The sequence below is a fragment of the Rana temporaria genome, chromosome 4 (assembly GCF_905171775.1).
Source record: "Rana temporaria chromosome 4, aRanTem1.1, whole genome shotgun sequence".
Lineage (NCBI taxonomy): Eukaryota > Metazoa > Chordata > Amphibia > Anura > Ranidae > Rana > Rana temporaria.
In genome coordinates this window covers 442,969,459-442,993,840 of record NC_053492.1, presented here as the reverse complement: position 1 = coordinate 442,993,840, position 24,382 = coordinate 442,969,459, and positions in this window count along the sequence as shown.

The following is a 24,382-nucleotide window of genomic DNA, read 5'->3' as shown; positions in this document are numbered from 1 at the left end:
GAGAGAATGCAGCAAATTTGCGGCGGTGTAGCTTAGCGTGTTTAGGCTACGCCGCCGTAAGTTAGCGAGGCAAGTACTTGATTCTCAAAGTACTTGCCTGCTAAGTTACGGCGGCCTAGCCTAAAGCGGGCGGGCGTAAGGACGCCTAATTCAAATTAGTCTGAGGGGGCGTGTTTAATGGTAATGAGGCTTGACCCGACGTGATTGACGTTTTTTAAGAACTGCACATGCACATGCCGGGCGCCTACATTTCCCAGTGTGCATTGCAACTAAGTACGCCGCACGGGCCTATTGATTTCGACGTGGACGTAAACTACGTAAATCCCTATTCACGGACGACTTACGCAAACGACGTAAAAATTATTACTATTCTACGCGGGAACGGCGGCCATACATTACTATTCCATCTATTTGATGGAATAACTTTTGGCGGCCTATCTCTTACGTAAACGGCGTAATTGTACTGCGGCGGCCGGGCGTACGTTCGTGAATCGGCGTATCTACTGATTTGCATATTCTACGCCGACCGCAATGGAAGCGCCACCTAGCGGCCATCCAAAAAATTGCAAGCTAAGATAGGACGGCGCAAGCCGTCATATCTTAGATATGTTTAAGCGTATCTCTGTTTGAGAATACACTTAAACATAAGTCGGCGTAGATTCTGAGTTAGGTCGGCGTATCTACTGATACGCCGGCCTAACTCTACCTGAATCTACCTAATAACCTTTAATGGCATCCCACTCTTATTCCGTAGGGTTGATACCCCTGTGCTCACATGTTTTCAATATAGTTACATTCCTTCCCACAAACATAAATTCCTCGCATATATACAATGTTGTGTTGTGATATTTTTAGTCATTTGATGCATATCACACCAGGAAAACGTGTGTATTAAATATCACACAAAAAAGTGCCACAGTGTTCATCAATCAAAATTTTACATTAATTAAAATGGTTTGTGCATCATGGTCTCGTCTCGACCACAACCACCACATTGTTATCCTCTACCTTAACCACATATGTGCAAAGCTGTGGCGGTTGGTGCAAACTAACGACACCCCAATTTGGTCTCAGGACCAGCTTCCTGATTGCCCTTGAGGAGAATCAGAAAGACAATAGCGAATATTAATTTGCTATTGTCACACAACTGAGTGGGCTCAGGGCGAAGTGCTCTGCTCCCCGAGCCCACCCTTTTTTTAAGGCAGTTAAAGCATCAGGCTCTAATCATGTGCTTCAAAAAACAAAACAAAACAAAAAACATTGGAATACATGTGTCTGGATGTAGATTAGGGGCCAGGCGCATGGATTGGGGGGGGGGGGGGGCGGCTCCCCAGCGCCCCTTATGGACGGGCCGCCATTGGTGCAAAGTTGGACCCTTCCCCTTTCTGGTAGACCTCTTAAACTACAGGAGGTCAAATATAGCCTGATACTACATCCATTTTGGGTAAGTGTGTTTGTTTCTTCCCAAAAGGATGAATTAATATGTAATATGAAAGACATAAAAAAAAAAAATCACGAGGAACTGAAAGAATATCTATTTTTGGATAGTACATTTGACCTGTACCAATATTTTTGTATTTTTTGATATGATGTTTATATTTGTTTGCGTTTTTGATCTGTTTTTAAATTATAAAGTGGGAGTGATGAGCGCAAACTGAAAATCTAAAAGTGAATATAAAGACAGTCAAAAGACTGATAACATTTATAGATCAACGAAAAATGGCAAACCGTAAACCATAAATTAAAATCCAAAACTTAAGCCAAATGCAACTAATGTATCAAAACATGTGAATAAAGTCCAATGTGTATAAATCCAGTGAATCAACTTGTGTAAAAGCTTCTGCCCTTGGACATCAGTGTAGACAATTTGAATGGAACTTCACAATGATTGAGCTCACAGAGCGCTTACCTCCAGTTAGAGGATAATACATATCAATGAAATCCTTGAAATGTTGGGATGGTCTCCAAGAGAAATCCCCTCCAGTCAAAGGATGATGCGTGTCCCCGAAATCCTCCTATTGCTGGGTTGGAATCCAGGAGCGTTCTCTGTGTCCACTAGTGGTGTAGGTCTCGATGAGGTGGAGTCAGCTCACAGGTGGCCACAAGTATTAACAGGAGCAAAAATGAAGATAAAAAACTCTCATCGTGAAGTAGTGGACAAAGAGAACGCTCCTGGATTCCAACCCAGCAATAGGAGGATTTCGGGGACACACATCATCCTTTGACTGGAGGGGATTTCTCTTGGAGACCATCCCAACATTTCGAGGATTTCGTTGATACGTATTATCCTCTAACTGGAGGTAAGCGCTCTGTGAGCTCAATCATTGTGAAGTTCCATTCAGATTGTCTACACCAGTGGTCTCAAAGTACCGGCCCGCGGGCCATTTGCGGCCCGCGGACCGGTTATAAATGGCCCGCAGGCAGAGCGGAGGGTGCCGCAGAAGTGGGGGGAGTAGATTTCCTTCACATGCAGAGTAGCGCAGGAAGCGTCTCTGTTATAAGTTCACTTCTCTGTCTCACGCTGCGGCTGCTCCCCGCCCCCCGGCGGCCTCCCCCTCTCTTCTCGTCCATCCCCATTTGCTTGTGATATCACCTGGGATGGACGAGAAGGGGGGCCGCCGGGGGGGCGGGGAGCAGCCGCAGCAGGAGACAGAGAAGTGAACTTATGACAGAGACGCTTCCTGCGCTACTCTGCATGTGAAGGAAAAAGACAACAGGTAAACGCTGACCTGTACCCCATGTACCCTGATTGTGCCCCATGTGCCCTGATTGTGCCCCATGTGCCCTGATTGTGCCCCATGTACCCTGATTGTTCCCAATGTACCCCGACTGTGACCTCATGTTCCCCATGTACCCTGATGTGCCTTAATGTGCCCCATGTACCCTGATTGTGCCCCCATGTACCCCGATTGTGCCCCATGTACCCCGATTGTGATGTCATGTGCCCCATGTACCCTGATTGTGCCCCATGTACCCTGAATGTGCCCCATGTACCCTGAATGTGCCCCATGTACCCTGATGTGCCTTAATGCGCCCCATGTACCCTGATGTGCCCTGATTGTGCCCCATGTGCTCTGATGCGCCCCATGTACCCTGATGTGCCCCATGTGCTCTGATGTGCCCCATGTGTACCCTGATGTGGCTGATGTACCGCATGTACCCTAATGTGCCCCATGTGCTCTGATGTGCCCCATGTACCCTGATGTGCCCCATGTACCCTGATGTGCTGGGCTCTGTACCCTGATGTGCTGTGTCCTGTGCCCTGTACCCTCATGTGCCATGTGCCCTGTCCTGATGTGCTATGCCCTGATGTGCCATGTACCTTGTCCTGTACCCTGATGTGGCCTGTTGTGCTGTGCTCTGATGTGCTGTGCCCTGTACCCTGATGTGCCCTGATGTGCGCTGTGCCCTGTACCCTGATGTGCTGGGCACTGTACCCTGATGTGCGCTGTGCCCTGTACCCAAATGTGCTGGGCTCTGTGACCTGATGTGCTGTGCCCTGATGGTGAGTGGTCAGTGTGTAGTGGTCAGTGGGGTATGTAGTGGTCAGTGTGCAGTGTTGTGGTCATTGTGTAGTGTAGTGGTGAGTGTGTAGTGTAGTGGTCAGTGTGTAGTGTTCAGTGGTCAGTGTAGTGTGCAGTGTAGTGGTCAGTGTGCAGTGTAGTGGTCAGTGTGCAGTGGTTACTGTGTAGTGGTCAGTGTGATGTGTAGTGGTCAGGGTTAATAATGCATCCACTGACACCAGTGCTGGGGGTAAAAATGTGTCAGCTTACACCAGTGCTGGTGGTAATAATGCGCTCGCTGACACCAGTACTGTTGTTTTTGAAGTTTGAAAGTTTGCATGCGGCCCCCCATGGGATATGAAAACTTGTCTTGTGGCCCTCAGGTAATTTGAGTTTGAGACCCCTGGTCTACACTGATGTCCAAGGGCAGAAGCTTTTACACAAATTGATTCACTGGATTTATACACATTGGACATTATTCACATGTTTTGATACATTAGTTGCATTTGGCTTAAGTTTTTGATTTTAATTTATGGTTTACGGTTTGCCATTTTTCGTTGATCTATAGATGTTATCAGTCTTTTGACTGTCTTTATATTCACTTTTAGATTTTCAGTTTGCGCTCATCACTCCCACTTTATACCCTATATTTGTTGTTAGCACATTTTAGATTTGAGCAGCATTTTGAGTTATTTTATTGGTCACTTATCACTTTCACTGTTGGCTAGCGCTTTAGTTACCCACTTTTTTTGTCTGTTTTTAAATTGTTTAATTATCAATCTCAATGTACCTTACTCCACTGGTCCTGACGAAGCGGATGATCTGCAAAACGCGTTGACCCTTCTAATAGCCCAGACTTGTTTGTAATGTATTATATTGACAGCAACATATAGGCCCAGATTCACAGAGAGCGGGCGCACATTACGCCGCCGTAGCGCAAACCAATGTACGCCACGCCTGTAACGGCTACCCAATTAGTGAGAGGGTATTATCCGTTGGAAACGTCCTTTTCCCTGGCAAGTTGCGATATGCAAGTGAAGCCGGTATATCCCCATCCACGAGATCCAGAGAGAGAGTCAAGTGCAGCTGTAAAAATAGCAGAATAATAGTTCCATAGAATGCCCTTTCAAGAACGAGACGGGGCTACGTGTTGAAGGGTCCAGTCGACTGATCTTTATTGGTACATTCACCTAGCTTATATCTGGTTACAAGCTGTTACAGGAACAATGAAACTCTCCACCCCCCCTCCTCACACAGTGGGGGGGGGGCCTTCAATACAGATACTTTAAAATAATGACATCTCGTTGAGTTAATCACTTAATCAGTATCTGGACATTTCGGCCCCGAGACCCATTTAACATGACCTGATCAGACACATTCCTTTATCAATAGAATTCAATTAACCTTTAGAACAAAACACACTCACAGATAATCCCATCAGCATACACCTGACATGAGACTGCTAACTTGTAGAACAATACACAAAAGAGATTCAATTAGCTGACGAAAGGGGGACATTAGAATTTAGGAGTAAAAGAGTCACTCTACAATTAACCCTTTGTATGCCTCACTGCATGATGATTATAGATGTCCAGGCAGAATACATAGTTCCGTTACAACGCCGACGCAGCGCAGAGAGGCAAGCATGGAATTCAGGAAGCCAGTGCTCCCCAGGCTGCGTCGGTGTGGCATAGGTTTTGAAGACACAGGCCGGCGTAGGTGGAAGTGGGCTTGACCCATGCAAACCCATGCAAATGAGGCGTGACCCCATGCAAATGATGGTCCGAGCGCCAGACAAGTACGTTTAACGAACTGTGCATGCGCAGTGACGTGGACGCATCCCCCTGCGCATGCTCACAACCGCGTCGGAACAACTGCCTAAGATACTTCGGATCACTGCGTACGCCAAGAATGTAACCTACGTTCAGACAGACACGTCCAACGTAAAATACGTCGGCTTGGCCGGCTTGTGTTCCCTGGTGCAGACCTCGCATGTCTGCTGCTGGGTTACACCTCCTTTATGGGGCTTAACCTTACGCTGGACGTACAACTTACGCGCACCTTTCGTAGCCTGCGTCGGGCGCACTCAGGTTCGTGAGTCGCCGTATTTCCCTCATTTGCATGTTTGAATGACTAATCAATGGGAGCGGCACCATGCTCCCAGCCTAAATGTGCGCCCACTCTACGTTGGCGTAAGCAAGATACATCAGCGTGGTGTAGCCTGGTTTTAGGCGCATCTCTGTTTGTGGGTCTTGCGCACAGATACGACGGCGCACATTTGCACTTACGTCGGCGTAACTTGTTATACGTCGGCGTAAGTGCTTTGTAAATCCGGGCCATGCTTTTTATATTGTGTAAAATAAAGACAAAATTATTTTAGACATTTGTATGTATTTGGTATCTGTTTGTATGTTATTGTGCACACCGGGGTATATCCACAGTCCCAACACCCATTCTCCCTCTTTGCTACAACATTGGAAATAGAGCGTTATTTACATTGTATACACTTGTTGTTTTACTTGAGCATAATTATATGTTATTTATGTTTATGCATTCATCATTTATTTGAGTACAGTTATTTGCAGTTAACAATAATTTATTTGTAAGTTATATTTTTTCTCATTTATAATTGTGGAGCTCTGCACTATAAGTTCTTTGCAATTGATCAACAATATGTGTATATACCGTAATGTCATATGGGGAGCCCGGGATCATCAAACAATGGTTTGTAAAAAGTAAACAGTCTTTATTGTACTCTTAAAAAACAGCAAACAAAACAGTTTTCTTCAACAAACAAACGCAAAACAGTGCATAACTATAAATGAATAAATAAAACATGTGCAGAATAATGTGTACCGCTAACACAAACCAAGCGAAGAATGTTCCCCCAACCAAATAAAAATCAAGCAGAAGTTTCTGTGTAGTTTCAAAAGAATTCTTCCAAAAGTGCATTAACCACTTCCATACCAGGCACTTATACACCTTCCCGCCCAGACCAATTTTTAGCTTTCAGCGCTGTTGCACTTTGAATGACAATTGCGCGGTCATGCTACACTGTACCCAAACTACATTTTTATCATTTTGTTTCCACAAATAGAGCTTTCTTTTGGTGGTATTTGATCACCTCTGGGATTTTTATTTTCTGCAAAAAAAAAAAAAAAAATGAGAATTTAGAAAAAAATAAGATTTTTTTGTTTCAGTTACAAAACATTGTAAATAAGTAAGTTTTCTCCTTCACGGATGGGCACTGATGGTACTGCACTGACGGGCACTGATAAGGTGGCACTGATGGGCACCGATGAGGTGGCACTGATGTGGTGGCATTGATGGGCACTGATGATGGGCACTAATATGCGGCACTGATAGGCGGCACGGATGGGCACTGATAGGCGGCATGGATGGGCACAGATAGGCAGCACAGATGGGCACGGATAGGTGGCACGGATGGGCATGGATAGGTGGCATGGATGGGCACGGATAGGCGGCATGGATGGGCACTGATAGGCGGCATGGATGGGCACTGATTGGTGGCACAGATGGGCATAGATGGGCACTAACATACTAATGTATGTGTTGTACTAATGGATGCCAATCAGTGCAAAACAATAATGCCTGTGGGCACTTATTGGCATCCATTGTGGGCACTGATTGGCATCCATTATTTGTGATTGTCATCCCTGGTGGTCTAGGGTGGCATACCTGTGGTGGGCATCCCTGGTGGTCTAGTGGCATCCCTGGTGGTCCAGTGTGGACATCCTCGGGGGGGCTGTGCTGATGATCGATCAGCACAAACCCCCCCCCCTGTCAGAGGAGCAGCCGATCGGCTCTCCTCTACTCGTGTCTGACAGACGTGAGTGAGTGACGTTACTCGCAATCCGAGGTTCCACGGTACTGCAATCACTGAGAAAACAGCGCCTCTGTATTCAGACAGTTCACACTTGCTCATAGCTATGAACAACTCCACTCTACCACACAGACACCTGCTGGCTGTTTCCTGTTCCTTTTTTTGGACTCTGCTGCAGAGGGGGTTGACCATTTTGGGATTAAAGTCCCTGTAATCAGGGTTTGGAGGCTTTTTCCCACCCAATGTCTCAAAATCTCTGAATTTCAGGTCCCAAATATGGATTTTTCCAGTCCTGAGAGAATACTCTACCCCTCATCCTGCAATGGAGAAAACCCCTAAGCACTATAAAAAAAAATGTCTCCTCAACTCTCCCTTAAATGAACCACAACCCAGATAGTGCGGAAATGTGTCTCCATGTGTAGACGAGAAACCTAGGTGACATACACTATGGGCCAAATCCTCAAAAAGGATACGCAGGCGGAACTGCTGTTCAGCCTGCGTATCCCTGTGCCTATCTTTGGAACTGATCCTCAGAAGCAGTTTTCCAAAGATAGGCAGAAGATCCGACATCTGTAAGAGACTTACACTGTCGGATCTTAGGATGCAGTACCGCATCTGCCGCTGGGGGCATTTCGAGTCGAAATGCTGCTTCGCGTATGCAAATGAGGACTTACGGAGATCCACAAAGCTTTTCAGCTTTGTGTTTTCTGCGTAAGTTTACGTTTGCATACGTAAAATTAGTTCTGCTTTTACAAAGTGTAAACTAGTTACACCTTGTAAAAACAGACCTTTTTTCCGATCGCCGCGATTTTTTTTAAATTTTGAATTATTTTTTTCGGCGCGTAACTTTTTTTTTACCCGACGCAACTTTATTGTCCCGTCGCAATTCACAAAGCCCGGCTTAACGTAATTTTGCGCGCTGCCCGTCGGGAAAATGACGTCACGAGCATGCGCAGTACGGCCGGCGCGGGAGCGCGCCTCATTTAAATTGTCATCGCCCCCTGCAGAAGAGGACCGCCTTGCGCTGGAGACATTTAAGTTACACGGCCTGAAATTTCTAGGTAAGTGCTTTGTGGATCGGGCACTTAGGTAGTAATTTTAAGGCAGTGTAACTTAAATGGGAAAAGATAAGTTAGGCAGGATCTTTGAGGATTTGGCCCTATATTACCAAAAGTATTGGGACTCCTGCTTTTTACATTCACATGAACTTTAAATGCATCCCAGTTTTAGTCTGTAGGGTTCAATATTGAGTTGGCTCACCCTTTGCAGCTATAACAGCTTCAACTCTTCTGGGAATAGTTACCAATACTTTTGGTAATATAGGGCCAGATCCTCAAAAGAGATACGCAGACTTAACTGCTGTTCAGTCTGTGTCTAACTTTGGAAACGATCCTCAAAAGGCTTTTTCCAAAGTTAGGCAGAAGATCCGGCATGTGTAATTGAATTACACTGCCGAATCTTAGGATGCAGTACCGCATCCGCCGCTGGGGGCATTTCGAGTCGAAATGCCGTTTCTAGTATGCAAATTAGCACTTAAGGCGATCCACAAAGCTTTCCAGCTTCTTTTTTTCGCCGTAAGTTTTATTTTGCAAGTGTAAAACTAGGGCTGATGTTACAAAGTGTAAACTAGTCACACCATGTAAAAGCCCATTCCAGCGACGGCATTTGGTATGCATTCCCGAGGGAGAACTCCACGGCAATTTTAAAATTCAAAACCGGCATGGGTTCCCCCCCAGGAGCATACCAGGCCCTTAGGTCTAGTATGGGTTGTAAGGAGACCCCCCCCACGCCGAAAAATCGACGTAGGGGGTCCCCCTACAATCCATACCAGACCCGTATCCAAAGCACGCTACCCGGCCGGTCAGGAAGGGAGTGGGGACGAGCGAGCGCCCCCCCCCTCCTGAGCCGTGCCAGGCCGCATGCCCTCAACATGGGGGGGTTGGGTGCTCTGGGGCAGGGGGGCGCACTGCGGGCCCCCCACCCCAGAGCACCCTGTCCCCATGTTGATGAGGACAGGACCTCTTCCCGACAACCCTTGCCGTTGGTTGTCGGGGTCTACGGGCGGGGGCTTATCGGAATCTGGGAGTCCCCTTTAATAAGGGGGCCCCCAGATACCGGCCCCCCACCCTAAGTGAATGGATATGGGGTACATCGTACCCCTACCCATTCACCTGGAGGCAAAAAGTTAAAGTTAGTAAACACACAACACAAGGGTTTTTAAAATAATTTATTATTCTGCTCCGGATGCCCCCCCTGTCTTCTTTATTAGCTCTATTAGCAGGGGGGGCTTCTTCTTCCACTCTCCGGGGGGGGGGGGGGTTTCTTCTTCCGCTCTCCGGGGGGGGCTTCTCCGCTCTCCGGGGGTCTTCTTCCATCTTCTCCCCTCTTCCGCTGTTGACTCGGCGAACCCCGGTTCTTCTGCAGATGTCCGGTGCCTTCTTCTTCAGCGCTGGCTGCCTGCTATCTTTGTGTGTTAGCTCAATTTCTAACAGGCAGCCGGCGCGGTCTTCTGTGACGTCAGGGTCTTCTCTTCTGTTCTTCTCCCCTCTTCCGATGTTGCCTCGTCGCCTCTTGTCGCTGTAATGATGGAAGCGCGCCTTGCATCCCATTTATATAGGCATCACCGTCCCATCATGCTCCGGTAGGTACCCACGTGGTGGGTGCACGTGGGTAGGCACCCACCACGTGGGTACCTGCCGGAGCATGATGGGATTTAAATGGGATTTTTTAAGTTACGCCAGGTTTTTGTGGATCTGGCCCATAGTGTATGTCACCTAGGTTTGTGCGTGTAAAGGCAGGTGTCCCAATACTTTTGACAATAATATATATATATATATATATATATATATATATATATATATATATATATATATATATATATATATATATATATATATATTGTGTATAAAAAATGCTATTGTTTTTATTTTAATCTATTTGGAAATTCTTCTGGTGAATAATAGCTCTGATAAAAGGTAAACTTAATTCATTAAGCATAAGAAGAAAAAAAGCATCATTGTAACAGAAAAGGAGACACATTTTTCTCCGGCATGCGATAATGACCCTGGGTGTCCTTTATGTAAAGTACAAGATGATGGCATAAGGCTGGTGGCATGTCAGGCATTTCAGCTGTCAAGGTAGCTTTTCACATTCTAGCAGCTTTCTCGAACAAACATAACTTCTGAGTCAAAGAAGAAATCTTCAGCATCAATTGAAAGGGGAAAAATGGAAGTCAAGGCAGCAGGATGAGAAGAACCGGTGGAGCGTTCTATGAGTCGATTCCGGATTTCAAATGCAGTAAATGCTTTATTTAATAAAGCATTAGAAAGCATTAGAAAGTCAAAGCAGCTTCATGTTCCATAAGTGGGAAACTGTTTATAGAGATTTTTTAAATATAATTTCCTGTCTGCATGGTTCTTATAAATGTAGCAAAGAACGGGTGCGAAGAGGAAAAGAGAAATCACTGTAGGCTCAGTTCACAAGGCTAACACACCAGAATAGGGATACTTATTTATTTTTTTTAAAGTCCAATAAGATTTTAAAACTACAGTCACGCAGATGAAATAAGGATACATATCTACAGTATTTCTTAAAACTGACCTAATCCTTAAAAGAGTTCTAAAGGAAACATTTTTTTTTTGCTGAAATGACTGTTTACAGGGTATAGAGACATAATAGTTAACTGATTCCTTTTAAAAATGATTAAAAATAGATAAAAATCAATCATATAATGTACCTGCAGTTTCAGTTTTGTTTTTGCATGCTGTTTCATGCTTCTGTGATGAACAGAGACAAAGAGCCAATACAGAGCAGTGATGGTTTGGAAAACGAAACTGATTGGTGTTGAGGGGTTTTAGACACACAGGCCCAGATTCAGAAAGGAGTTACCTCGGCGTATCTCCAGATACGCCGTCGTAACTCCGAATGCGGGCCGTCGCATCTCGGCACATGATTCATGGAATCAGATATGCCTCAATGTTGCCTAGATACGAGCGGCGTAAGTCTCCTACGCCATTGTATCTTAGGGTGCAATATTTACGCTGACCACTAGGGGCGCTTCCCTAGACTTCCGCGCATAATATGCAAATGAGATAGATACGCCGATTCAGAAACGTACGTCCGCCCGGCGCATTTTTTTTTACGTCGTTTACGTAAGGCTTTTTCCGGAGTAAAGTTACCCCTGCTATATGAGGCGTAGCCAATGTTAAGTATGGACGTCGGGCCAGCGTTGAATTTTGCGTTGTTTACATCGTTTGCGTAAGTCGTTCTGGAATAGGGCTGTGCGTAAGTTTCGTTCACGTCGAAAGCATTGACTAATTGCGGCGTGATTTCGAGCATGCGCACTGGGATACTTTCACGGACGGCGCATGCACCGTTCGTAAAAAGCGTCATTTACGTGGGGTCACGAGTAATTAACATAAAACACGCCCACCTCCTCCACATTTGAATTAGGCGGGCTTACGCCGGCCCAGTTATACTACGCCGCCGTAACTTACAGCGCAAGTTCTTTCTGAATACAGGGCCTGCCGCTCTAAGTTACGGCGGCGTAGTGTATCTGAGATACGCTACGCCCGCCGAAAGATATGCAAATGTATCTGAATCCCTGCCACAGTAATTACACCTCCTTGATTAGTGACCACAGAGAGAAAGCTCCCATGACCTTTTTCATCAGGAAACAGACTGTTCAGAACAGAGAAGGATTACAGCAACATCAGAGCAAAAACGAACAATGAGGACATGAAACCAGGACTGCAGTAAGGTAAAGGAAGCTATTTAGCTAAAAAAATAAATTCCTTTAGTGACCCTTTAAGGCAAAACTAAACCTTCCTATTATTTTCATCCAAGGAAGCTGGCATCTTGGCCTCTGTTTGATCTGCAATTTCCATGGTGCTGCACATGTGATCAGTTATGTCACCGGCCATTTGATGGTTTGATGGTTTGGTTGAGAACACAAGCAAATGTGACCATAATGCCGCGTACAACGATTGGAAATTCTGACAACAAAACCGTGGATTTTTTCAGACGGATGTTGGCTCAAACTTGTCTTGCATACACACGGTCACACAAATGTTGTTGGAAATTCCGAATGCCAAGAACGCGGTGACGTACAACACGTACAACGGCACTATTAAAGGGAAGTTCAATACCAGTCGTGTTAGTAGAAGTTTGGTGAGAGACGATTTGTGCTTTTCAGTCCGTTACAGCGTGACGAATGTGCTATCTCCAATACGAACGCTAGTTTTACCAGACTTCCATCTTGTACTTAATTCAGAGCATGCGATCGGAATTTACGAGAACGGATTTTGTTGTCGTAAAATTTGAGAACCAGCTCTCAAATTTTTGCTGTTGGAAATATCGACAGCAAATGTCAGATGGAGTAGACACACCGTCAGAATTTCCGGCAAAAAGCTCCCATCGAACATTTGTTGTCGGAAATTCTGACTGTGTGTACGCAGCAGAAGAATTCCCTGGAATGTGACGGGATTGCAACTGTTTTTTTAAACCGTTAAATTGATTGGTTTAGTTCTGGTGTAACTGTCACATTTGCTTGTGCTCTCAACCATATTCTCAAAACATCAAATGGCTGGAGTCATGCATTACATGGCAGTTGAATATCAAACTGGGGCCAAGATGGCAGCTTCCTTGGCTGAAAACAATAGGAGAGTTTAGTCCCGCATTAAGTTTTAACCTATTATATTAAAAATGGAATTGAAGTCCTGTTGTAAAAAACAGTGAGCAGGTAGGCATCGCCGCTTAGTGAAGGATGGGCTCGGGCGGCTCGGCTGCTCGAGGTTGCTCTAGTCCTACAAAGGGAACGGCATTCCTGCTGTGGAAAAAGTGCAGGGAAGCCGTTTCCACGCATTCCCGCAGGACTCAAGCCCTGCTTCAGTGCTCTATGCACTATGCAAATATAGTTGCATAGCAGTCAAATGTTTCATCACAAGGGACCTCACTAAGACATGTAGTGCTGAAGAAAATAGACAATCTGTTAGATAAGGAGAAAACTGCAAAATGGTGAAGCCCCATACACACTCAGTTTTCCTGCAGGTTTTTCTCTTCAGGTTTACCAAAACCATCTAATAAGAGGTCAAACCTCAAGAGTTTCAATCTGTATGCAATCAGGCAGGCCCTTGCTCTACATGGTTTTGGTAAACCCGAAGAGAAAACCTGCAGGAAAACTAATAGGCCCAGATTCACGTAGCTCAGCGGATCTATAGATCCGCTCGATCTACGTGAATTATGATCCGCTCCCGCAAGTTTAGGAGTCAAGTGGCTAATTCACAAACCACTTACCTCCAAACTTGCGACGGCGGATCCTAAATCCCCCGGTGGAATTCAAATTCCGCGGCTAGGGGAGTGTACTATTTAAATCAGGCGTGTTCCCGCGCCGATTTAAATGCGCATGCGCCGTCCGGGGAATTTCCCGGTGTGCATTGCTCCCACTGACGTCACTAGGACGTCAGTGGTTTCGCCGCTTACGTAAACGACGTCCGTCCGTATTCGAGAACGACTTACGCAAACGACGTTAAAAAATTCAAATTCGACGCGGGGACGCCGGCTATACTTAACATTGGCTGCGCCTGATCAAAGAAGGGGTAAGTATACGACGGTACGCCGCTACGGAAACGTCGTAAGAAGACTGCGTCGGGTCCGCGTACGTTCGTGAATTTGCGCATCTCGCTGATTTACATATTATTTATCGTAAATCAGCGGGAACGCCCCCGACGCCATTTTTAAATGGAAAAAAAGATCCGACAGTGTAACACAGTGTAACACTGTCAGATCTTAGTCCTATCTATGCGTAACTGATTCTATGAATCAGGCGCATAGATAGGACCAGTGTAAGTCAGAGATACGATGGTGTATCTGTAGATACACCGTCGTATCTCTTTGTGAATCTGGCCCACAGTGTGTATGGGGCTTAAGACTCTGGTGCCAATTGCGCAGTGCCATCTTATTTAGACACAACTGTTATATTATGGAAGAGTAAAATTATGAAATCAAAGGCCGTAATTACAATGTCTAACTGCATATCTACCTCTGTGATTTCAATTGCGCTTTCACTCTTCAACATCTAGAAAAAAAATGACAAACATTTTAGTTAAATTTACTTTTTAACAGTTAGATAAAACATTTAGAATAGCATAGCCCACATCACTGCACCACACTGTACCATGCCAAATCATTCCTAAACTTTACAGAAGTTCCTAACCCAAAAGTTTTAAATCAGAGCTCCTTTAAAAATCATTTCTTAATGTATTTTTTGGACAAATAGATGTAACAAAAAAAACGTTGAAGATCCAAGAACCGGATTCACTATGCTTTTTTTTACAGATTCGGGAAGGCTGTTGCCACGGCAACACTAAACTTCTCTATCATTATTGCATCCTGCATAAAAATTTATTGTTACCATATACAAAGATGCTAAACACGTTATAAGGTGTACTTGTAAAGTGTAATTATTTCATACACTGCACATTTTCACAGCTAGCAATAATTTTACTTCTGTCAATAATTTCATACATAAATTTCCATCTAGATGGGAATCCAAAGAGGTGAATGAATTAATGAGAATATTGTCCACAGTCATATGTGGTAATGGGCCGTGCACTTTTATAAAAATCTCCAAAGGCAGACTCATTTTACGGAGGGTTGCTTTGGAAAAGTAGGGCTATATATAAAAAGCATACACTTTGATTATGCGAGGCAAAGCAACAGGATCTGTTTAATTCCCCACTCCAGCAGCAAACACTTATCTTTCCTTCGCTCCCACACCACTCCATTCAGCCCACAGGAGCAAAGAAAATACTTCTGGATATGCAGAGCATGGTGTTTGATCCAGTACTATTGGGGGGGGGGGGGGGCTGGGGATGGAAGTCCCCAACCCTGTATAAGCTCTGACTAGAGTAGAGTTTCTCAACCAGGGTTCCTCCAGAGGTTTCTAGGGGTTCCTTGAGCAATGAGCAATTTCTTCCTCTCAGATAAGTTCCCACTGGCACCATTGATCTTTTTAGCTTTCTGTAAGGGGGTAACTCTTCCCAATAACCACAAGTGTAATGCCCTGTACACACGATCGTCCATCGGAAATTCCGATCGTGTGTACAAGGCAGAGTTACAACCACTTTAACTGGTTGCCGACCAGCCGCCGCAATTCTGCGGCGGCAGGTCGGCTCTCCTGCGCGAGAGCCCGTAGCTCTACGTCGGCAGGCGAAGCGGCCACTAGGGGCGCGTGCGCCCCCTGCTCGCTCCTGACTCCCACGCGCGTGCCCGGCAGTCGCGATCGCTCGTTACAGAGCGAGAACCGGGAGCTGTGTGTGTAAACACACAGCTCCCGGTCCTGTCAGGGGAGAAATGCCTGACCGTCTGTTCATACAACAGCGATCAGTCATTTCCCCTAGTGAGTCCACCCCCCCCCCCCTACAGTTAGAACACACCCAGGGAACATACTTAAAGCGGATGTCCGCTCCAAAAAAAATATTAAAAGCCAACAGCTACAAATACTGCAGCTGCTGACTTTTAATTTTAGGACACTTACCTGTCCTGGAGTCCAGCGGCGTCCGCAGCAGAGGACGAGCGATTGCTCATCACCCTGCTGCTCCCCCCTCCATCCACGGTGAGGGAACCAGGAAGTGAAGCGCTCCGGCTTCACTGCCCAGTTCCCTACTGCGCATGCGCGAGTCGCGCTGCGCCCGCCGATTGGCTCCCGCTGTGTGCTGGGAGCCGAGTGTTCCTAGCACACAACGGGGGACGGACGGGATGTCAGGAAAAACCCGTCTTTTGCCCGTGACGTGTGGCCGGAAGTGGGTGCAGATACCTGTCTTTAGACAGGTATCTGCACCCCCCCTCCCCCTGAAAGGTGTCAAATGTGACACCGGAGGGGGGGAGGGTGCCGATCAGTGCGACTTCACTTTAGGGTGGAGATCCGCTTTAACCCCTTCCCCGCCCCCTAGTGTTAACTCCTTCCCTGCCCGTGGCATTTTTATAGTAATCAATGCATTTTTATAGCACTGATCGCTATAAAAATGCCAATGGTCCAAAAAATGTGTCAAAAGTGCCCGAAGTGTCCGCCATAATGTCGCAGTACCGAAAAAAAATTGCTAGTAAAAAAAAAATATTAATAAAAATGCCATAAAAGTACCCCCTATTTTGTAAACACTGTGGGCCAGATCCACATAGCGAGTACTTGTGGCACGAAATCTTCCTGGATTCGACTTAAATCCAGGTAAGATACGGCGGCATAGCGTATCTCTGATACGCTGCGCCTATCCAATTCTATGTGGATCTGGCCCTCTAACTTTTGCGCAAACCAATCAATAAACACTTATTGTAATTTTTTTTTACGAAAAATATGTAGAATACGTATCGGCCTAAACTGAGGAAAAAAACTGCTTTTTTTATATATTTTTGGGGGATATTTATTATAGTAAAAAGTTAAAAATATAAATGTTTTTCAAAATTGTCGCTCCATTTTTGTTTATAGCGCAAAAACCGCAGAGGTGATCAAATACCACCGAAAGAAAGCTCTATTCGTGGGAAAAAAATGACGCCAATTTTGTTTGGGAGCCACGTCGCACGACCGCGCAATTGTCAGTTAAAGCGACGCAGTGCCGAATGGCAAAAAGTGCTCTGGTCTTTGACCAGCAATATGGTCCGGGGGTTAAGTGGTTAAGAAACAAGTGATGCAAAAAGCAAGAGAAGAGCCTGCACTCCATCTCCAGGGCTATACCATCCAAAATGCTGCAGACATTTTTCTTTCCACAGTACTAAAAAAGGAGAGCGCTAAAACCTTTTCTTCAACAGATGATTTGTAAGGGGATTTATTATTGTTGCCTTTTTCCTTTTTGTGTGCTATGTTGTTGCTACTATGCTCAGGAAACACGTCTGTAGGCACCTTATCATTGCAATATATTTATTTTAGTTATGTCAAAAATTAATCAGATGAGACCTATGGGCCAAATCCTCAAAAGAGATACGACGGAGTAACTGCTGTTACTCCGTCGTATCCCTGGTCCTAACTATGGAACTGATCCACAGAATCAGTTTCCCATAGTTAGGGAGAAGATCCGGCATGTGTAAGGGACTTACACTGCCGGATCTTAGGATGCAGTACCGCATCCGCCGCTGGGAGCATTTCGTGTCGAAATGCCGCCTCGGGTATGCAAATTAGCACTTACGGAGATCCACAACGCTTTTCTGCTTCGTTTTTTCTCCGTAAGTATTAAGTTGCATACGCAAAATTTGGGGTTGCTTTTACATGGTGTAAAGTTAGTACACCATGTAAAAGCAGACCCTTCTGTCTAGCGACGCGTTTTTTTTTCCGAATTTTAATTATTATTTTTTGCGCCGTATCTTTTTTTTTTTTGTGACGCAACTTTATTGACCCGTCGCAATCCACAAAGCCCGGCGTAACGTAATTTCGCGCTATGCACGTCGGTAAAATGACGTCACGAGCATGCGCAGCACGGCCGGCGTGGGAGCGCGCCTCATTTAAATGGGAATCGCCCCCATGAAATGAGGAACGCCTTGCGCCTGCGGAATTTAAGTTACACGGCCAGAAATTTCTAGGTAAGTGCTTTGTGGATCGGGCACTTAGGTAGAAATTTTAAGGCAGTGTAACTTAAATTAGAATTTCGCCGTTACGCCGGGTCTTTGTGGATTTGGCCCTATAGGAATAATGCATGCTGTATGGTACAAATACAGCTCTAACCAGGGAAAAGAACACATAAAAAAAACGATATGATGGGCAATTCATAATAGAAAAGCTCTCTTGACTTGATCTTTAGAACGTGCCACAATATGAAACAGAAACATCCGTCTGCACCTTTCTATGCCGCAAATCAGCATCACATGTCATGGTATTTCTTTAGTTTAACCTTTCTAGCCTTGAAAATAAAAAGTCAGCTTGATAAGTAACACTGATATTTAGATCTGGATTGAAAGTGCACACGGAATAATTCACATCAGCTCACAGTAGTTAAAAAAAAAAGATTTACAAGACGACTTGCCACTTGCCTAAAAGTCAATGGCAACTTCAGCTGTTCCATGGTCTCATTATCTTTCCATATCTGGCATGTGGCATTTTGTGAGGCATTTGTACGATTGTAGAAATACAGCCACAGCAAAATACAGACAGGTTGTGATGAATTTTAATTAGGCAGGCAAATTATGCATAGATGTACTAGTGCTTGAACTATTAGGACCACATATGTCTCATCACTCCTCAAAACAGCCAAGCTGTAGCTGATTATTAGAGCAAAATTGTTGCGAGATGTCTTTCATTAGTATCTTTGTGGAATTCATGTGAAGTGTATATAAACCCAAATACTAAAGTTGTATAAATAATGTAGCTCCATTTGTGCCATGTAAATGTAATAATGGAAGGTTTCTTATATTGGGGTAGTCAAGGTTTTATAAATATCAGTTTATCCTTCCAGTTCCTGCTCTATCTCTGATGGCTTTTTTTTAATAAGGTGAACACTGAAATGATTGTAATAATATAAATGAATTACGCCGCCATCTGAAATGTATTTGCCTGGCTTAACTGTATATTCCCTCTTGTATTTAATCTATATGTATCTGTAAGGTATGTAGGAATGTTTGTATAACAACACATCCCTTATTATGTTGTTGTTGGTCAAGCCTGGAATCCTGTTTTAAACCTCAGGCAACACTTTATGACCAGGTGTCCATCTTCTGTTAATTGATAAACAAAACCTGTTTTCCTCCATAGTCATGTACCCATAAAACAGCCCCTCCCTTTGTCATTTAGTCCATATATACTGGGCCAGATTCTGGTAGAATCTGCGGCGGCGTAGCGCAAGCCATTTACACTTCGCCGCCGCAAATTACTGGAGCAAGTGCCGTATTCTCCAAGCACTTGCTCCGTAATTTGCGGCGGCGTAGTGTAAATGGCCCGGCGTAAGGACGCGTAATTCAAAGGGGGCGGCTTGTATTTAAATTAAGCGCGCCCCCGCGACGATCGAACTGCGAATGCGCCGGGCATAAAAATAGCCCAGTGCGCATGCTCCAGCTCACGACGGAAAACGTCAATGACGCCGACGTGAGCGTCATTGACGTAAAGTCGTATTCACGAGCGACTTACGAAAACGACGTAAACGACGGAAAAAGACGACGCTGACCCGACGCCATACTTAACATGGCTTACGACGGACCTTCGTAAACTTGCCCCTCATATAGCAGGGGCAAGTTTACGCTTACGGAAACATCGTAAATTCATTGCGTCGTCCACGCGTACGTTCGGGAATCGCGGTAAATAGCTAATTTGCATAGACGATGGGGAAAACGACGAGGCGACACCTAGCGGCGGGGGAAAAAAATGCATTTAAGAGCCTTACACCTGTCAGATTTAAGGGATATCTATGCGTAACTGATTCTAAGAATCAGTCGCATAGATACGCCGGGCCAGATTAGGACTTAGCCTTTTAAGAATCTGGCCCACTGTGTGTATATATATATATATATATATATATACTGTATGCCTTTTTCAGTAAAACCAGACATCATGCGAATGCGTAACCTGCCTCTCGTGTATTGTTAATATGATGTCTCCAGATCATCTGTAAGAGCGCTGTTGGGAGACCTTAACCACTTAACCCCCCGGACATTTTGGCTGGCCAAAGACCAGGCCACTTTTTGTGATTCGACACTGCATAGAATTAGCTGACAATTGCGCGGTCGTGCGACGTGACTCCCAAACAAAATTTACGTCCTTTTTTTTCCCACAAATAGAGCTTTCTTTTGGTAGTATTTGATCACCCCTGCGGTTTTTATTTTTTACGCTATAAACAAAAATAAAGCAACAATTTTGAAAAAAAAAACAATATTTTTTACTTTTTGTTATTAAAAAAAATACCCCAAAAATATATAAAAAAATTATATATATATATATATATATATATATATATATATATATATACATATATATATATACATATATATATATATATACATATATATATATATATATATATATATATATATATATATATATATATATATATATGAAAAAATATATATTTTCCTCAGTTTAGGCCGATACATTCTTCTACATATTTTTGGTAAAAAAATCGCAATAAGCATTTATTGATTGGTTTGCACAAAAGTTATAGCGTCTACAAAATAGGGGATAGTTTTATGGCATTTTTATTAATATTTTTTTTTACTGGTAATGGCAGCGATTTTTATTGTGACTGCGACATTATGGCGGACACTTTTGACGCCATTTTGGGACCATTGTCATTGTTACAGCGATCAGTGCTATAAAAATGCACTGATACTGTAAAAATGACAGTGGCAGTGAAGGGGTTAACCACTAGGGGGCACTGAAGGGGTTAAGTGTGTCCTAGGGAGTGCTTCTACCTGTAGGGGGATGGGCTGTGTGTGACATGACACTGATCACCGCTCCCAATCACAGGGAGCTGTGATCAGTGTCCTGTCACTAGAAAGAATGGGGAAATGCTTGTTTACATCAGCATTTCCCCGTTCTTCCTCACCGTGAGACAATCGCGGGTATTCCTGCGGACATCGAGTCAACAGGACCCACGGTCAGACTCATGGAGCACCGACCGCGCCCACAATGCCGCTCTTACAGGGGCAACGTATATATACATTGATCTGCCCAGCTGTGCCATTCTGCCGACGTATATATCGGCGTGACACGGTCCTTTAACGGTTAAAGAAGGATTTTTTTTTTTTTTTTAGCATATAAAAGAAAAAAAGTTTTCCTTGGTGGAGCTCCGCTTTAACTGACAATTCCGTGGTCTTGCAACACAAAAATGTGCGTCCTTTTTTCCCCACAAATAGAGCTTTCTTTTGGTGGCATTTGATCACCTCTGCGGTTTTTATTTTTTTGTGCTATAAATAAAAGAACAGAGACAATTTTGAAAAAAACACAATATCTTTTACTTTTTGCTATAATAAATATGCAATTGTTTTTTTCAAAACCTCAGTTTAGGCCGATATGTATTCTTCTACATATTTTTGGTAAAAAAATAGCAATAAGCCTATATTGGTTGGTTTGCGCAAAAGTTATAGCATCTACAAAGTAGGGTATAGATTTATGGCATTTGTATTATTTATTTTTTTACTAGTAAGAAATTACCAGTAGACAATATGGCGCACGCATCGGACATTTTTGACACATTTTTGGAACTCTTGGAACTCTTGACAATTTTACAGCGATTAGTCTCCTACGATGTGCGCATGCGATATGGTCATGTCACGCCAGCTGATTGAAAAATCAGCTAGAACACCATTCTTTTCTGTGCATGCATGGGCACTTTTCGCCGGAGGGCACTTTTCGATAGAACACAGAGTCCGCTCCTCTATCTGCTCCCAGACAAGCTTAATACATTGGATTTATTCCCACTTTGTGGTTGATCCTTGATATACTCACCATGCCTGGAGTAAGTATATCCATCATGCAGGTTCATGACATACTGTACTAATTATGCAATTATATATATTAGGGATGCACCGATGCCACTTTTTTAAGACGAGTAACGATACTTTACCTCAGGTACTCGCCGATACCAATTACCGATACCTATCGTCTAGAAAGAGGGCTGGTTTAGGAGGTGGCGGTAGTTGAGGGTGGGGTGAAATAGGGATTGTGGGACAGTTAGGGACTGCAGGCATGGTACAATAGACAGTTAGGGACTGCAGGCATGGTACAGGAGACAGTTAGGGACTGCAGGCATGGTACAAGAGACAGTTAGGGACTGCAGACATGGTACAGGAGACAGTTAGGGGCTGCAGGGATGATACAGGAGACAGAGACTGCAGGCATGGTACAGGAGACAGGGACTGCAGGCATGGTACAGGAGACAGGGGCTGCAGGCATGGTACAGGAGACAGTTAGGGAATGCAGGCATGGTACAAGAGACAGTTAGGGACTGCACGCATGGTACAAGAGACAGTTAGGGACTACAGACATGGTACAGGAGACAGTTAGGGACTGCAGGCATGGTACAGTAGACAGTTAGGGACTGCAGGCATGGTACAGGAGACAGGGGCTGCAGGCATGGTACAGGAGACAGTTAGGGACTGCAGGCATGGTACAGGAGACAGTTAGGGACTGCAGGCATGGTACAGGAGACAGGGACTGCAGGCATGGTACAGGAGACAGGGACTGCAGGCATGGTACAGGAGACAGGGACTGCAGGCATGGTACAGGAGACAGGGGCTGCAGGCATGGTACAGGAGACAGAGACTGCAGGCATGGTACAGGAGACAGTTAGGGACTGCAGGCATGGTACAGGAGACAGGGACTGCAGGCATGGTACAAAAGACAGTTAGGGAGAGCCTGGATCCAGTGCTGTGTGGCCTGGAGTCAGAGCTGGAGGAGGGAGGTGTGCAGTGCTGAGACAGGCTGGTGGGCTGTTAGGACACCAAGCGATGACACAGTCTGGGAGGAGGCACTGTCTGGAGGAGGCGGTCTGCTTCCTACGCAACGTCACTTCCGGTATCGCCTTCTGGTATCGGAGCATTTTCGCGAGTACCGATACTCGCGAAAATGACTTATATCGGCACCGATACCGGTATCGGTGCATCCCTAATATATATATATATTACTATAACTCTTGTTTATGACTTGTTTTTTCTATTTCTATTCGTCTCCTGACGAATTGGATGCTGCTCCACGAAATGCGTAGAGACTACAGTCCTCAAGTGGATTTATTCAATCGTTCTTCCAACATTGTATATACTGTATGTCATTTTCCGTAATGTGTATATGTGTATATTGTGCTTGTTTTTATGACATATGTAGTGTCTCTTTTGCTTGATTTTAAAACTTTATATGGAATAAAGTGTATATTTTTTCATTACACAGATATTTATCTTATTTGTAACAACTCTCCAAAGTCCCATGGGCTAACAATTGTACTCTTTGGTTCTTATATATATATATATAGGGACTGAGTTCTGCCACTGTCTTAGCACTAGTGACCTATTTTCTTCTTTTCTCCTGACCAGAGCACTTTTTGCGATTCGGCACTGCGTCGTTTTAACTGAAAATTGCGCGGTCGTGTGACGTGGCACCCAAACAAAATTTATGTCCTTTTTTTACCCACAAATAGAACTTTCTTTCGGTGGTATTTGATAACCTCTGCTATTTTTATTTTTTGCGCTATAAACAAAAAAAGAGTGACAATTTTGAAAAAAAAGGAGTATTTTATACCTTTTGCTATAATAAATATCCCCCAAAAACACACATATATATATATATATATATATATATATATATATATATATATATATATAAAAAAATCTTTCTCAGTTTGGGCTAATATGTATTCTTCTACATATTTTTGGTAAAAAAAAAAAATCGTATGTTGATTGGTTTTCGCAAATGTTATAGTGTCTACGAAATAGGGGATAGTTTTATGGCATTTTTATTATTTATTTTTTTATTAGTAATGGCGGCGATCAACAATTTTTATCATGACTGCGACATTATGGCGGACACATAGGATACTTTTGACACTATTTTGGGACCATTGTCATTTATACAGCGATCAGTGCTATAAAAATGCACTGATTACTGTGTAAATGACACTGGCAGGAAAGGGGTTAAACACTAGGGGGCGAGGAAGGGGTTAAGTCTGCCCTAGGGAGTGATTCTAACTGTGAGGGCGCTGGGCTACAAGTGACATGACAGAGATCACTGATCCCGATGACAGGGAGCAGTAGATCACTGTCCTGTCACTAGGCAGAACAGGGAAATGCCTTGTTTGCATCTCCCGTTCTGCAGTTCCGTGACACGATCGCGGGACACCGACGGACATCGAGTCCGCGCTTCCCACGGGCATGGTCACGGAGCTTGCGGGGGGCAGGCGTGCGCATGCCCGCACCGGGGATTTTCAAAGCAACGTACAGCTAGCTTTGCCCAGCCGAGCCATTCTTCCGACGTATATAGACTTTAGGCGGTCGGCACGTGGTTTAAATGGCTTGATTTGTTATAGGCTCAGTGTGTTACCCTAGTCAAAAAAGTTTTTGATATAATAGGTAAGGG